The following is a 14621-nucleotide window of genomic DNA, read 5'->3' on the forward strand; positions in this document are numbered from 1 at the left end:
AAATCATTGCAATTGATTTCATATCAGTGAATGCATAGACAAAAAGTCAAAATAAAAAGCTGCTTGTAAAAGTTTCCTAAAATAATTTATTTGACATCCCCACTGAAGTAGGATTCAGCCAATGAAAAACAGGTGTCTGAATGCAAGACTACCGAATAAATACTATCAAAGTGTAGCCAAATATGTGGGAAAAGGCATTCATTCATAGAGTCATAGATGTTTGGGTTGGAAGGGACCTCAGTAGATCATCGAGTCTGACCCCCTGCCCTGAGCAGGAAAGAGCACTGGGGTCAGTCGACCCCAGCTAGGTGCTTGGCTAGTTTCCTCTGAAGTCCAGACGTATGGAAGCCACTCCTTGGCTAAAATCTACATATGTAAAACAAAGAGATAAAAAATCACATCTGCTGGTGTACTCAACCTTTATTCAAGAGCCACTCACCTCAGGCTCAAACAACAGATCAGAACAATAAGACCATTAATGCATCCTGTGAGACTGTGCAAATATATATACCTTATGAGTGGACACTGCAGCTTCACTACCATCTTCATTGACCTCAATAGAAACTTTTTGAGTGGCTTCTGAATGTATAGGTCAAGTGACTCTAATGGGGAAATAGATATACATTTAATATTGGGAAATGAGGATTTATGCAAAAGGTTGAAGTAAACAGAAGACTTTTTTGTGTTCATTTTCCAACTTTGAGTATCCCAAAACATAGTGATTGCAAGTTTTCCACCGTCAGACATTGATGCTGAATGAGTTAGAGGGTGAAGGAGGGTGTGGGCTGCTGCAAAAGTATGTAGACAAGTCATGTAATATGAAAAAGTGGTCTCCTGGGAACCCTGGGTGCTAAGAGATGTTGATATTAATCATAGTCTACATTAATGTAAAAGGAATTGCCCTATATATTCAGGACCTCATCGTGCTCTTTGTTAACTCCAGAGTTTTACCATTGACTTCAACAGTCTATGGGGCTGAAGAGGTAGTGGCAGAAAGAGAACCTTTGTGTTTATCTCAACACTTTTCATAAGTGAGAGGTCTACAAACATTAAATTTTATAAGTCCCCCGTGTTTGAAAAAAACCCATTGACCTGCTCTCTATGCCTTGAGGTGAAGCCAAGAAGAAGCTAAGTAAGTTCTCTGATGTGGAGTGAAAAAAACCCTGAGGGGTATTTTTGTGTGAATATGTATTTTCTAAGCAACCAATTGGTTGTTTTTGAGTCCAAAATGGGAAGCACATAGTTGAAGTATGTTATTATAAAAAGTGATACAAATTTAAAACTGAGATACAAGTGTCATAACAGCAGTTTCATCATTATTAATCACCACACCTGTTTTTCCAGAAAGGTTGCAACCACCACTAAATATCTCCCTTACATTGAGAGAATGCAGACTTTCTTTGAAGTCCATTTTCTGTTCTATTTTAAACCTGTAGAAACTATAGGAAAGAAAAAAGACCTGTTCTAAAAGGATCAATATTTTTTCCAGCCAATAAATGTTTAGTAAGGGAGGCAGCAAACCTATTAGTTAGAGCAGGGGCAGGAGACAGGAGACTTGTTCTGCAATTGATTCACTATGTGATTTTGAGCAAATTATTTAACCTCTCTCTAACTTGGTTTCCCAATTTATAAAATGAGGATAATGATATTTAGTCATGTTTTTAAAGTATTCATAGAGCTATAAATGAAAGCTCAGTATAAGTGCTATTCTGCTCTATTTAGAAATACTATTGGAATGAGGCAGAACCAACTATCCCAGTTATGTGCACAGCACTGCACTGCACAAACAGTCCTATGGATTTTAAGGATTACACACTGTACACAGCAGTAGCATAACAAGTGGGTGGGGGGGTGAGTGGGGCACCCCCTTAGAGGGGGTGTCAGAATGACAGCTTCTCAGGGCAGCAGCAACAACCAAGGCAGACGGACACTTCACACCAGCAGCAGCCTGGGATTTTACATCCCTGTGCAGGTAAGACTGATCCTCCCTTTCCCCCTTTTCCTCTGCACCCCTCCAGGGTGCAAAGCTTGCTAGTTATATCTGTGCATAGCTGTAGAGACTTGAATCCAATCTGAAGGCAAATACAAAATTCTCATTAACTCAGGTAAGAGTAGGTAAGACAGGGTGTCACCTTAAAGACTAACTGTTTCAGAGAACATAAGCATCCATAGGCATCTGAATAAGTAGCTTATTGCCTACAAAAGCTCATGCCTCTCTGAACCTGTTAGTGTCTAAGACCATTTATACACATGCCCTAGGAGTTGGGGGTGGGGGAGGGCTTTCATTAAAGAAGCTCTTGGAGCCACTCTAATTAAAATGCTCAGAGCGTCATGTATATCAGCATCCCAGCACTGAAAAAATGGCAGCAAAAGTGCTTTATCTAAAGCTCATCAAACAAGCTTTAGTTAAAGCACACCTGACACTGAACTGCTGGAGCATATTAATTACTATACTCCAGCAGACTCAATTAATTACAGGGCGTCAGAGCAGCCTCACTCCATGTGTACAGACACCCTAAGGTGCCCCACCTTCTGCCTGACTTCAGAATGACAAAGCTAACCACTTCTATGCTTAAATGGGAGAAAAATCACACCTATTTTCAATGAGATTCCTCAAGCATTTTTGTACCTTACACTTGTGACGGGCTAGCTGACAGTGATTTAGCCCAGGGGTTTTGAAAGGGTAAAAGAGCTTGGGATTCCCTTTCCTCACCAATCAGGCCCCAGAGACCCACTCTCCATGTCCCCTGATTGGCCCCCGGGTCACCTGGAGGGGGATAAAAGGGGCAGCACAGCTGACTCAAGAGAGACCAGTGAGGGACCACAAGGAAGGAGTTTCAAAGAACTGAGCCAGCGGGGCGGGAGCAGTTGCCCCAGAAGAGCCTGAAGGAGTGGGACCTGCAGGCAGCAGTGGGACCCTCACCAGTGCAGCGTGCGGCCGGCAGGAGAGGCTCCAAACTGGGCTCCAGGATCCCCTACAAGAGGCTGTGGCCATCAGGAGAGGCTCTCCAGCTCCAGCACGGATCTAAGCAGTGACCTGAGAGGTTCCCAGCTCTGCTTCCAGCTCCTCCAATAAGCGGCCAGGAAGTTAGAGGTGAGGCCGAGGCTCTGGGAAGGTCAAGACACCTAGCAGCTTGGAGCAGCCCCAGCACTGGTGGCTGTGTGATAGAGTTTCTGCCTACCACGTGGGAGATCCGAATTCACGTCCCAGCTGGGGTGACTGAAGTGACGGAGAAATTCTTGTTGCAGTGGAAAGGGGTCATTGTGTTTTCCCCTCTTTCCCCCCGCCTCCTGGTACCTAGGTACCCTATATTCCTTGTTATTTGACATTTTGTGCCTGTCATGGGGCGGGGTCCTAGGAGCAGCCGTGATCTCTCCTAGCGCCCCCTACCATGCCAAGTTGGTGTCAATGCACCCTCACCATCTCACCCGCCACATCTTTGATGTAAGTAGTGTTAAGGGAGGCTGCCTTTTTATCCTCTTTGACACGGTACCCCTGATGTATCCAAGTCTGTGCTCCATCTTAGATGACTCAGTGCACTAGAGTCTTAGGGGTTACGCGTGGCTCCAACCACCCCTGTACCACACCCCAAGCCTCGCAGATGTATCAGATGTCGTTTGGTCAATCCTATCTGCGCCCTCGTGGGCACCCCCTGGCTCCTCTCATAATTGCCCGCACCCTCCCAGGTTCCCTGGGCTCATCTCAATCGCCTGCGCCCTCATGGTCGCTCCCTGGCTTGCCTCAACCGCCTACACCCCATGGGTTCCCTGGGCCTGTCTCACAATGACCCGCGCCCTCGCGGATGCACACTGGGGCCTTATCCACGACTGTTCCCACACTGGGGCTTTCCCCGCGATCAGGCCCACCCTGGGGGCTTCTCGCCTGTGCCCTGCTTTCGTGACCGCGCCTATATTGGGGCCTCTCACATTTGGGGCTCATGTGGCCGTAGCTATGCCTGGCCCCAAATCCTCTCCTTGGGTCTACAAGTTCCTGTGGGGCTCAGGCAGCCTCGGCCTTACCTGGTCCCCAATCCTCTGCGCCCCTTCTTAGGGCTGGGGTCCATGCACCCCTGAATGTTGTGACCTCTCTGGCACCAGGGTCTCCACACTACTTATAGGAGCCGGGCATTTCAGTGCCCTGTGACACACCTCCCCGCTTAAGTTCAAGACTCACTAGGAGCAGGGCCCGGAAGCGTACTGTGACAGTGCCTTTTACATTTCACCAACCAGCATTGTTTGTTCTGCTGTTTGTGTCTTATATTTTGTTAACCCTGTCTTCTGTCAACTGGATGAATATGTCTATGATTGTAAGTGTCTAACCTTTGTTGAATCCTGCCCTCTTGGGGTGTTGTAGTGTCCCCTATACCCCCTGGTTTATACTGGTTATGTTCCCAGTACTGTTCTCGCATTAAAAGGTATATGGTTAAGTCCCCATTAGTGATCTGGCTCTGCTCTATAGGGGGAGGAGAGTCCCTACACCCCCCACAGTGCTTGTGCACCTGCTCTGATCCCTTCAACTGGAGAGGGGGTACCTCTTGGAGTACCACCCGGGTTACACACTAATCCCCTAATCTTCTATAAATGGAAGAAAATAAGAGATAAGACACAATTACAGACTACCAACAAGTACATCATATGCCTAAGGAGGCTTATTTCTACATCCACCTCCTGCATTAGTCTTTTATCAGATGAGCTGTCATTAGTTTTTCTACTTCTAGTAATCACATCTTTTGAAGGAAGTGTTAAAGCTAAACTGACCTAATCCTTTTTAAGACCATTCCAAAACCTGGTAGCTCACCTTATTGTCAGAAAAATGGCTTGGAAAAGAAGCAGGAAGTCATGCCTTGCAAGAGGCAAAATAAAATTACAAAGAAAATTCTGATGATGATTAGACATCATTAGATGGACAAGTATAGGTTAAAATATCAATCTTTGTTCTCAGTTGAAAATACATCATTGGCATCTTTGTTACAGAACCATCCCTTTTAGTTAAAACCATCTCCAGCATAGCTTCTGGTCTGAATTTCTGTTTCCAGTGTCCTTTGAAGTAAATAGCTTTCGCCAGAACAAGCCTACTGAGAGGATCAAATTATTCACTTGAAACAATTTTTTTTTTTTATTTTGCCAATGGGGAAAATAAATAGATGAGCAAAATTCTCAAGCACCAGCCACTGCATCTTAAATAAAATGAACATGAACCTGCAGGTAGCATACAGGATGATCATAAAGGGGTTTCCTGTTTACAAAAACCCTCTTGCACTGTCACATTACTGAAGTGGGTGAGGGTTTTACTATGGACATAACTGCGTACCAGCTCACATCCACGGTGTTAGGGAGGTTGATGGCATAATAAATGGCTATATATGTTCCTGCAGAGTTCCAGATTGTTTTTTATATCTTTACTGCACTGTGCCTCTGAAGAGCAGATTTTTGTTTAATTTTCAATGAATTCTCCTCTCTCATGGAAAACCTTCATACGACGAATCGAGTGTAAGTGGTGCAGTGTTGTTTCTCCCAGTCTGCAGCATTATCTCACAAGAAGCGGGATTAACAATGGAGGCTGATGATAATTTAAGCATCATCATCTATTTCATTGGTAATATCTGATGAAGTGAGCTGTGGCTCATGAATGCTTTCAACTTTGATTCATTTAGTCTACAAGGTGCACCTCTATCTTGCCTTTGCATGACTTCAGACTAACGCAGCTAACCACCTCTCTCTCTTTCGCTGCTAATACTTTTACCAAAACACCCAATTATCATTGTCAGATGTAGCAGCAGCAACTGGAAGGGCAGCAATGCTAGGGCCTTCGGCAGTTGCTGGAGATAAGAAATGAGCCATTCAAATTCCTTTTGCCTCCAAATGTAAAGCAATCCCTGCGCCCAGTATTAAAAACCCCATGAATGACTCCTGAATACCAACCACTTCAGGCACACTCATTCCCTAAAGGAGAAAAGCTCCAGTTTTCTCCTGTCCTGGTCCCAGGACCTCCACCTTCCCTCTGAAAGCTTCTTCAGTTCAGTTATTCGCTCTCAGTAGAAACAGCCTTTAAAGATTTATGGCGTAGGAGCAGCATAAAATAAATGGAATTTTAATAAACTGAACAACACGAGGAATTGAGCACTGAGGGAACCTCTCATGGGTCCTAAGAGGCCTATTTATATGGTTTGTGCTGCAAAATTAAGGCTTAATCATGGCCAGGGGCCTAAATTATAATTTTAAAGGGAAGCACATGTAAATTGCTGCCAGTCTAAATAATAGTAGTAGTGTTATTCAGGGATGTGCTGGGCATATGGACTATTGAAAATGGATAGAGTTTACTAAAATGTATTAATCATTTACAGTTAGTATGAGAAACGCGGCATGTGTTATTGACAGACTAAATCACTATTTACTTTCTATTTGGAAAGGAGTCCTGGCTTCCAGTGTCACAAACCCAATAGCTGCATAAACAGGCTTAAGTAAATAATTGTATTGAACAGTGGTTCAAGGGCCTGGGACTCAAAACAGGATCATTAATGTTTTCAGAACAGCTTAGTATTTCCGTTGTCTCTAAGGGCTAGCTGCTCATATGAGCAATGGTCTATAATGGAAAAGAAGTGCTCACTTCCAGATTCCTTGCTGCAGTCCAGCATACATCATGGATCAGAGATTAATTATACAACAATCAGCTTAGTCTATACATTTAGGGCACTGTGAAGGGAAAGGGACTAAATGGCAAGCAATGATTCTGCAAAAGCTATAGAGAGTTTACCATCTGTTTTGTTTTCCACCCAGGTACTTATGGCTTCTGTGGAAGCTTTTGTGTCTTGGAAATTCACCAGTTTTATAGCAGTCTGAAAAAATTCCTTGTTGCTATGGAGATCCTGTTCTTTCACAATGAATCCTTCTTGAAGGTAGAGGGCATTGGCAAGATTAAATGTAAATTCTTTTTTTTTTTTTTTTCTGAGGTGACAGAGACTGTGTGTCTGGAGCACAGAGAATTCTTCACCTAAGGAAAATAAATGTTAATAGTAGCATCTTCATTTGAAGAAGATAAAACAGCTGTGCAATAGCATCGATATCCATATCCAAAATAATTCCCACCCCAGAACTTCAGGTACAATAAAACGAAGGCTGCTTTGCAAACGAGCTGCAGTGCACTGAATACTTCCTTTATGCTACCAGTACAATTTAACAAAATGGGACATGGGGTGCAAGCAAGAGTGAAGACCCCTCGGAGCAAAGCTTACTGCTCCCAAAGCGGTCTGGTAGAGTTGACAGGTAGGGAGACCAGAGGTCCCTGGGAACTGGGGGGCTCTTCCCATATGCATGGGAGTCTCAAAAACTGATGGCTTGTCCTTTTCATGATAAACTGCTCCAGATACAAGCCATGTCCTGTGCAAACTACAGCAAAATGTCTCAAAGGGTGAAAGAAATACCATCGGAGGGACAATGGTCTTTTCGCCGCATTAAGTTCTTCTGACAACGCATGCACCCAGTGGGACCTGAAAAGGAGGAGCACTGAAGAAAGTGATAACTTTTTTCTCTGTGTCCTTTCCCTCAATCAAAACCTACCTATATCCATTTCCCTAGCTGCCACCAAAGCCACTCTCTCCTCTGGTCATCTGAGTAAAATGTATAATGAAATGGACTCTTCAGCCTTAAAGAAATAAACCTAGCCTTTGTAACTTAAATAGACTAAATTCTCTATCCTTTCTTTCTCTTGCTGAAATGTACCTTATTCCACAAGGAGTCTGGGTGAAATCTCCTGGAGCCTTCCTAAAGTAAACTCATATTAACAGCAGAATCTGGCTCCTTTATTCAGTAAGTTTCTTCAGAGGATAATATTGAGCAGAACCCACTTCAATATAACACAACGTAAACTAAGCCAATTTAAAGACTGTATCAGTGAGATCCACAGGTTTTCTTGATAAAAAGCTGAGCAATCAAAGTGCTTGACTTTTGCATTCTTTTCAGTATTGGCAACATGTCAGGTTGCAAAGGATTTTTAAAGTCACTTCCATATGTTCAGGCTGCCCTTATCTTCCTTGAAAGGTGTCACAGGAGGTGTCGCCCCCCTCCTGACTATAGTTGCATTTTGAAACCTATTGATTATGTATTTGATTTTTAAGCCCTTAGTCCAATTGCATTCCTGGAGCATCTCCACTGAAGTCATTGTCATGACATCAGGGCCGAATTTCAGCCTCCAGGACTTGTTTAAAGCTACAGTTTAGCACACTACAATTTCTGTTTTTTCTCTCTCTCATGTCCATGCTCATCTTGTTCTATTTCTCTCCTGTTGTGTCACATCTTTACAACCATGCCGGGATATGAAATCCATTTAGTGTTGTAGCCACCTACTGTCACCACTCCCTGCTAGTGCCACACTGTAATGAATAGGCATTCTGAAAAGAGCTCTTTTTGCCAATGACTGACAGCATGACACTTGGCAGAGGTTAGTGTGTTGCTTTTCTAATGTAACTTGTCTGTTTAAGTATTTTCTAAAGGGGGAAAAATCCCGTAATAGTTAGTAATCATCTGCTTGAATGAATGGGCTTACGTCATATGCTGAAGGTCTGTGGATGTGCTATAAATGCCCAGATGTCCCTTGACATCATCATTATTCTTGGTAGTATATGAAGAAAGACAATTATACCAAACAAAGTGTTGCAACACAGTGTTAAAAACACTTTGCATATTTGACTTGATTTGCAGAACAATGATCTGTATTTGCTGCAGATAACATTAAAACTACACACCGCCATAAAAGTAGACTTATTACATTTCCTAGAACCTGAAATTGAAGACAGGCTTCAATTATCTCTGCCTTTAAGCTGTTAAGAGTGCAGGGCTTGTTGTACAAGATGTAGGAATGATAAAAATCTGTTTGCTAAATGATTTACAAAATCTTTTTCACTGAAGAATTGTGTTTTGGGGTTCCTTATATCCTTCCAATGGTTACTTTATAATCTTTTATAAAAATAAGTGTTTTACATATAAGTAAGAAATGAGGTGAGGGGGTTACTAGCTCTGATCTCTGATATTAATCATGTCAAATTCTGAAAAATATAATGCATTTTGGGAACACTTGACAATTAGCCTTAAAGACTTCAGTGAGGAACGTCTGGTTAAAGATACTGGGCAAAATGGATACGGGCATTAGAGTCTCGCTGCATGCACTAACAAGTTAGCCGAGGCAGCATTCTTTACATTCTAAACAGCTACCGCTCCCCAGGTAACAAGTTAACAATTGTTGCATTTAAATATATTAAACCTCTGGTAAAAGGGGAAATAATGCCTTTGGCTTGGATGAGACTGGCTGGAATCCAGCCAAGCACTGGTAGTACCCAAAATTGTTTGCCATTTAAGGATTATTCAGTGGTCTACAGGCTGGATAGAAACCAGTGGAGAAACTTCCAGTTATTCAATGGTGCAGGATGAAGCATTGGGTGATATGTATTTGATATCTCAATGCATCTGTCAGTAGACACATGTCAACACTAAAAAGAAATACTGCTCCATTTGGAATCAATCAGAATCATAGAATCAGTGAGTCGGAAGGGACCTAGACAGATCATCGAGGCCAACCCCCTGCCATGGGCAGGAAGGAGCACTGGGGATGGCAGGGGTCATAAGACCCCAGCCAGGTGCCTATCCAGTCTCCCCTTGAAGATTTCCAGGGAAGGTGAGAGCACCACCTCTCTGGGACGCCTATTCCAGGCTCTGGCCACCCTTACAGTGAAGTAGTTCTTCCTAAATGAAGTAGTTCTTCCTAAAACACAACACAGTACAGAGAGGAATGAGATGAAATTACTCCTTGCTTCCCAGAGGAGGTCCCACCAGAACAGGATTGAAGCCCAGTGATGAGAATCCATCCTACATCTGCAGGCTTCATTAGCTCTTCTGTGGTTAAATAAAGTATTCCTGCCTACAAATTCGCCAATATGATGCCATTCATGAGTAAAGTCACTGAAGATATATTTAAGCCATTCAGTTATTGTTGGAGCCATCCTGTCATGGGGAGATGGACTTAAAGAATAAAGGAAAAAAAGGAAGCAGAATTGAGAAGACTGTTGCTCAACTATAGGGGTAGATTCTCAGTTTATGGAAATGGCTATAGTTCCACTGGGAACTTCTGTAAACGAGTGATGAGTGCTATGATCCTTTAATCTCTGCACCTTGTAGTTCCTTGTAACCACTATTCCTCAAAATGCAATATGACTGCTTTACTTCCTATGGTCAAACTGCAGTTGTCTTTGCGTCATGCAGAGACAGTAGCCATTTGAATCAACAGACATTAATTCCAGTCATAGGATTATAGCTTAAGGCAGGGGCAGGCAAAATACAGTCCACAGGCCGGATCTGGCCTGCCAAGCACTTCCATCTAGCCCATGGTCCCCACAACAAATTGTGCCCTACCCAAGTCTTCCACCCGCAAGGGTGGGAACGAGGCACCCAAACATACCCTATTGCCTTGCTCCCACCCTCATGGGCAGAAGGGCCCCTCCTGGCCAGCGTGCAGCTTCTGGGTGGAGCTGCTGCTGCCACCCCCAGGGACCTGCTCCACTTCCCCAGTCTCCTCCTAGCTCCAAGCAGCAGGTAGGGAAGCAGAAGGGGTGGGGATGCAGCTGGGAGAGAGTGCAAAGCATGGGGCTGGGGTTGGCAGCAGCACAGATCCTATGATCACGCAGCAGCAGCAGCACAGAGCTGGACCGAGCAGCATGGGTGTGAGGGAGGGTCAGAGGGGTGTGAGGACCCTCCTACACTCCCCCAAAGTGCACAGCTCCAGCAGACAATGACAGCGCCAACAACAGCATGTGGGGCACTCAGGGCACAGTTTCCTGGTCGTCTGAGGCTCTGGCCAGCACTAAGCATCACAGTGAGGGGCACAGTCTCCCCCAGGATGCCTGTATTGCTGCCGCTCCCTGCACTCACACAGGAGGGAAGCTGCATGTTCTGGAGCCAGGTGCCTCGTCTGCCAGGGCTGCACAGCGCAAGAGAGGAGCCCCACAGGCTGGAGCCCATTTCCTTCCCCACCCCCCAGGGGAGGGCACCTGGGGCTTTCCTTCCCTGCAGTGCAGTCCTGGTGGGGAAGGCAACGGTCTCCAGCCTGTGGGGCTCCTCTCCTGTGCTGCATAGCCCTGGCAGGGAACACATGGGGCTTCCCTCCTGTGCTGTGCAAGTAAGTGGGCTGCAAGTGAGTGGAATACAGACAGTCCCTGGGAGACTGCACCCCTCACTGCGATGTGCAGCACTGGCTGGAGCTGTGCCTCTCTGGGAACCAGTGTCCTGAGTGCCCCACCTGCTGCTGTGCCATGGGAGAGTGTAGGGGGGTCCCCATGCCCCCCCTTACACCCACACCCTGTCCCCACCACCCCCCACACAATATACAAAACTAAGAATTCATTTTTGAGTTATGCAATCACCTCTATATACAGTAAGCAAACACAAATTATGACAAAAATATTTTTTGTAATAAAATTAAAATATGTTGTTATAGTAGGTGTTTGACTTTTAGTGTATGATTTCAGTTTTTTCTGGTTCTAAGATGGCAACCCTCCCCCACCGGGAGTATTTGGGGGGCAAGGGGAGGGACTTCTGATGGCAAAGGTCAGGGTTTAGGGGTAGGACTTATAGTCCCAAAATGGTAGCAAGGGGGAGAGGCTACTGTCAAGGGGCAGGGTTACCTATGTGACCCTTAATAGTTCACCAAAACTCATTAATTGCCTACTCCTGGCTTAAGGGTAGGCACTCAATCCTGGACCACATGAGTAACAACCATGTTATACAAATAAGTAACTGAGTAGCCAGTGATGACAAATGAGCAATGACCATATGTACTATAAAAGTTAAAGGTCCACCTGAGCTTAGTAGCCCACTGGACTATGGTGCTTAAGGTGCTCCAACTTCTATTGCCAATGGCACACAAGGAGTGATGAAACTAGCATTACATCCAGTCACCTTTGACTCCCCAGCCCAAATGATCAAATGTCCATTTTACAGCTGGACTGGAGTGGGACGAGTTGGTTGCAGCTGCCACATGAATCCAGAGTGAGACTTGAATACTCCCTGTGCCTGAAGAAGGGTGTCTGTGCCTGAAAGCTCGTAAAGAACAATTTTTCCAATGATTTAGTTATTCTAATAAAAGATATCACATCTACCCAAAAACCTTGTCTGCCTATGAGGCATAGAAAGGCACTTAACTGTTCTGCCACGGCATCCCACAACAACATATACACCCAAAGGTGAGCTGTGGCAAACACTTAAAAATAAGCAACCTATAGTACATTGTCATATGCAGAAAAGGCTTGTCCAATGCAGTCAGTAAAAAGCACAAAATAAGTTAATAACATTTTCAGGCAAAAGTCACCTTTGTCTTGGGAAATACTGAGTACCATTGGGTTAAAGTTACAAAACATGCACTTGTCAAATGACAAACTCTGGTATGACTATTGAGATGCCCACTCAACTTTTGACAATGAAAAAACCAAGTGTAGCAGAGCATTAGGGTGCTCGCTATTGGTAATGGTAGTAAGGGCCCAGCTGCCAATCTTCAGGGAAGCGCAGGTGAGGGTTGCCGGGGCAACCAATCTGGTCAGCTGGCCAGAAAGGGGCAGGGCCTGGCCCTTATAAGCAGTCAGGCTGAGGCCAGAAGGCAGTCCACCCTGGCAGCCTGAGCAGCAGGAGCTCTGCTGCAGAGCAGAGCAAAGCAAAGCAAAGCAAAGCAGAGCGTCTGCATGTTGGTACGGGGTGAAGAGAACCCTGACGGGGAGGTACGACAGACAGCCAGGGTGGTGCAGAATTTAGGTTATAGCCAGGAGGCTTATTTCGTGTTACAGCCAGTTGGCTTATAGCTTTGGGTTTTCTGGTTGGTTGTTTATGTAATACTGGAGGACCGGGTGAGGCTGTAGGGGTTGGAGGAGGCCTCAGGGGAGCTCCCCAGTAGCATGGGGGTTCCTGGTGCCCTGGGAGGGCACACCAATTGGGTGCCAGAGAAAGCACAGCAGTTTGGCGCCGGGGTGGCACTGTGTTTGCAGTCTTGACCCCAGCCCCATGTGGGTGGTAGTCGGAGAAGCCCAGTGGGGCGTATGACCCGAGGAAGGGGTCTGGGGCCAGGTAAGGCCAAGACCGCGTGAGGCCCGAGTGCGGGCGGGGAGCACAATCTTAGGCCCAAGGGAGGGACGTGCAAGCGAGAAGCCCAGTGGGGTACGACGTTCAGGGGACACTGACCCCAGTCCCATAGAAGGGGTCTGGAAGGCCCAGTAAGGCGGAGGCCGCCCACGCCCGATCATGAGGGGCCCAAGTCAGGTGTAAGACCCAGAAGGAGGGTCAGGGGGCCAGGTATGGCTACGGCCACCTGAGCCCCATCCGTGGGAAGCGCGGGAGATGTGGCCCCAGTGCGGGTGACTGCGGGAATCACGTGGAGTTAGGCCCCAGTGCGGGCGGGCGTGAGTGCAGTGAGTGCAGTGAGACAGGCCCCAGTGGGGCACTGCCTGTACGGGAGAAGCCCCAAAAGGGGGCGAACCTATTGAGAGCCCCCAGAAAGGGGGAGAACCTTATCGTGAAGCCCCAGATGGGGGCGAGCTTAGTGAGAGGCCCCGGGAGAGGGCATGTACACAGACAGGCCCCGGGAGAGGGCCGGTACAAGACTAGAGAGCCCGGTGAGGCCAGTACGGGATTAAGGAGCCCGGTGATGGTGAGCATATGGTCAGGGGCCTCGGAAAGGCCCACCGAGGAAAGAGCATAGGTGAGATAACGTCCGGAACAACTGAGAGGCTTGGGGCGTGGTATTGGGGTGGAAGGAGCCATGCGACGCCCATAGGGTTGGGGCACCAGAACCTATTTGTAGAGAGCAGGGACCAGAAGGGTAAGAGCACCGGGTCCAAGGGGCCAAGTAAAGGCAGCCTCCCATTAATATTATAGAACCATCAAAGTCATGGCGGGCGAGAATGAGGGTGCCAGACAGGCAACTTGGCATGGTAGAGGCGCCAGGAGAGATCACAGCCGCTCCTAGGGTCCGCACACCGTGACACCAAGAAACAGCAAAAAAGCTGCAGGTGGTAGATCCATCTCAGTAATGGAACAGGCTGCTGTTCTCTTATATTCTCAAAGAAAGAAAAATCCATGCAATCAGATTGCCAGAGGATCAAAGAAGCTACTGAGAGACATCTTATCCTCTGACCCCTCTCTTCAATATATCCATGTTTTACTAATGAGCTGCATTCACTGGTGGTTGATGTTCTATTTGTATCTGTTTTCCTTTTTTAAAGAGGATGGGAGAGAGAAAAGGGAGGAAGAGCTAGCAAAAGGGACCAGTGAATACTGAGCTGAGCCATGTCAGTGGTATAAGTGTTCATTCAGACAATCAAGTCATATGACAATGCTAGGAACACAGTCAGCCCCGAGTGGTTTATCCCTTTTTCCTCCCATGCTATAGATGACAAATACTCACCATCTTCATTTCCTTGAAGTTTCAGAACTGTGTTCATCTCAAAAAGTGCTTCTCCCTTTGCCCCTAACTGTACCATTCCAAGAACCGGAGCAGTACCAAGTGCCAAGTATAGGATGTTGTCTTAGGAGAAAAGTGAAGTACTCGACAGAGATCCAACACAAATAGTATAGTGCTTTCAACCATGGGC

At 46.0% G+C, this 14621-nt stretch overlaps 1 pseudogene; it reads right to left on the minus strand.

The window, feature by feature from the left end:
• LOC149863068 (serpin I2-like) overlaps nucleotides 1–14621 on the minus strand; it is a 36557-nt pseudogene that overhangs the window by 18827 nt on the left and 3109 nt on the right.

Source organism: Crocodylus siamensis, chromosome 6 (genome assembly GCF_052110815.1).
Source record: "Crocodylus siamensis isolate JL-2025a chromosome 6, ASM5211081v1, whole genome shotgun sequence".
NCBI classification, from domain to species: Eukaryota; Metazoa; Chordata; order Crocodylia; family Crocodylidae; genus Crocodylus; species Crocodylus siamensis.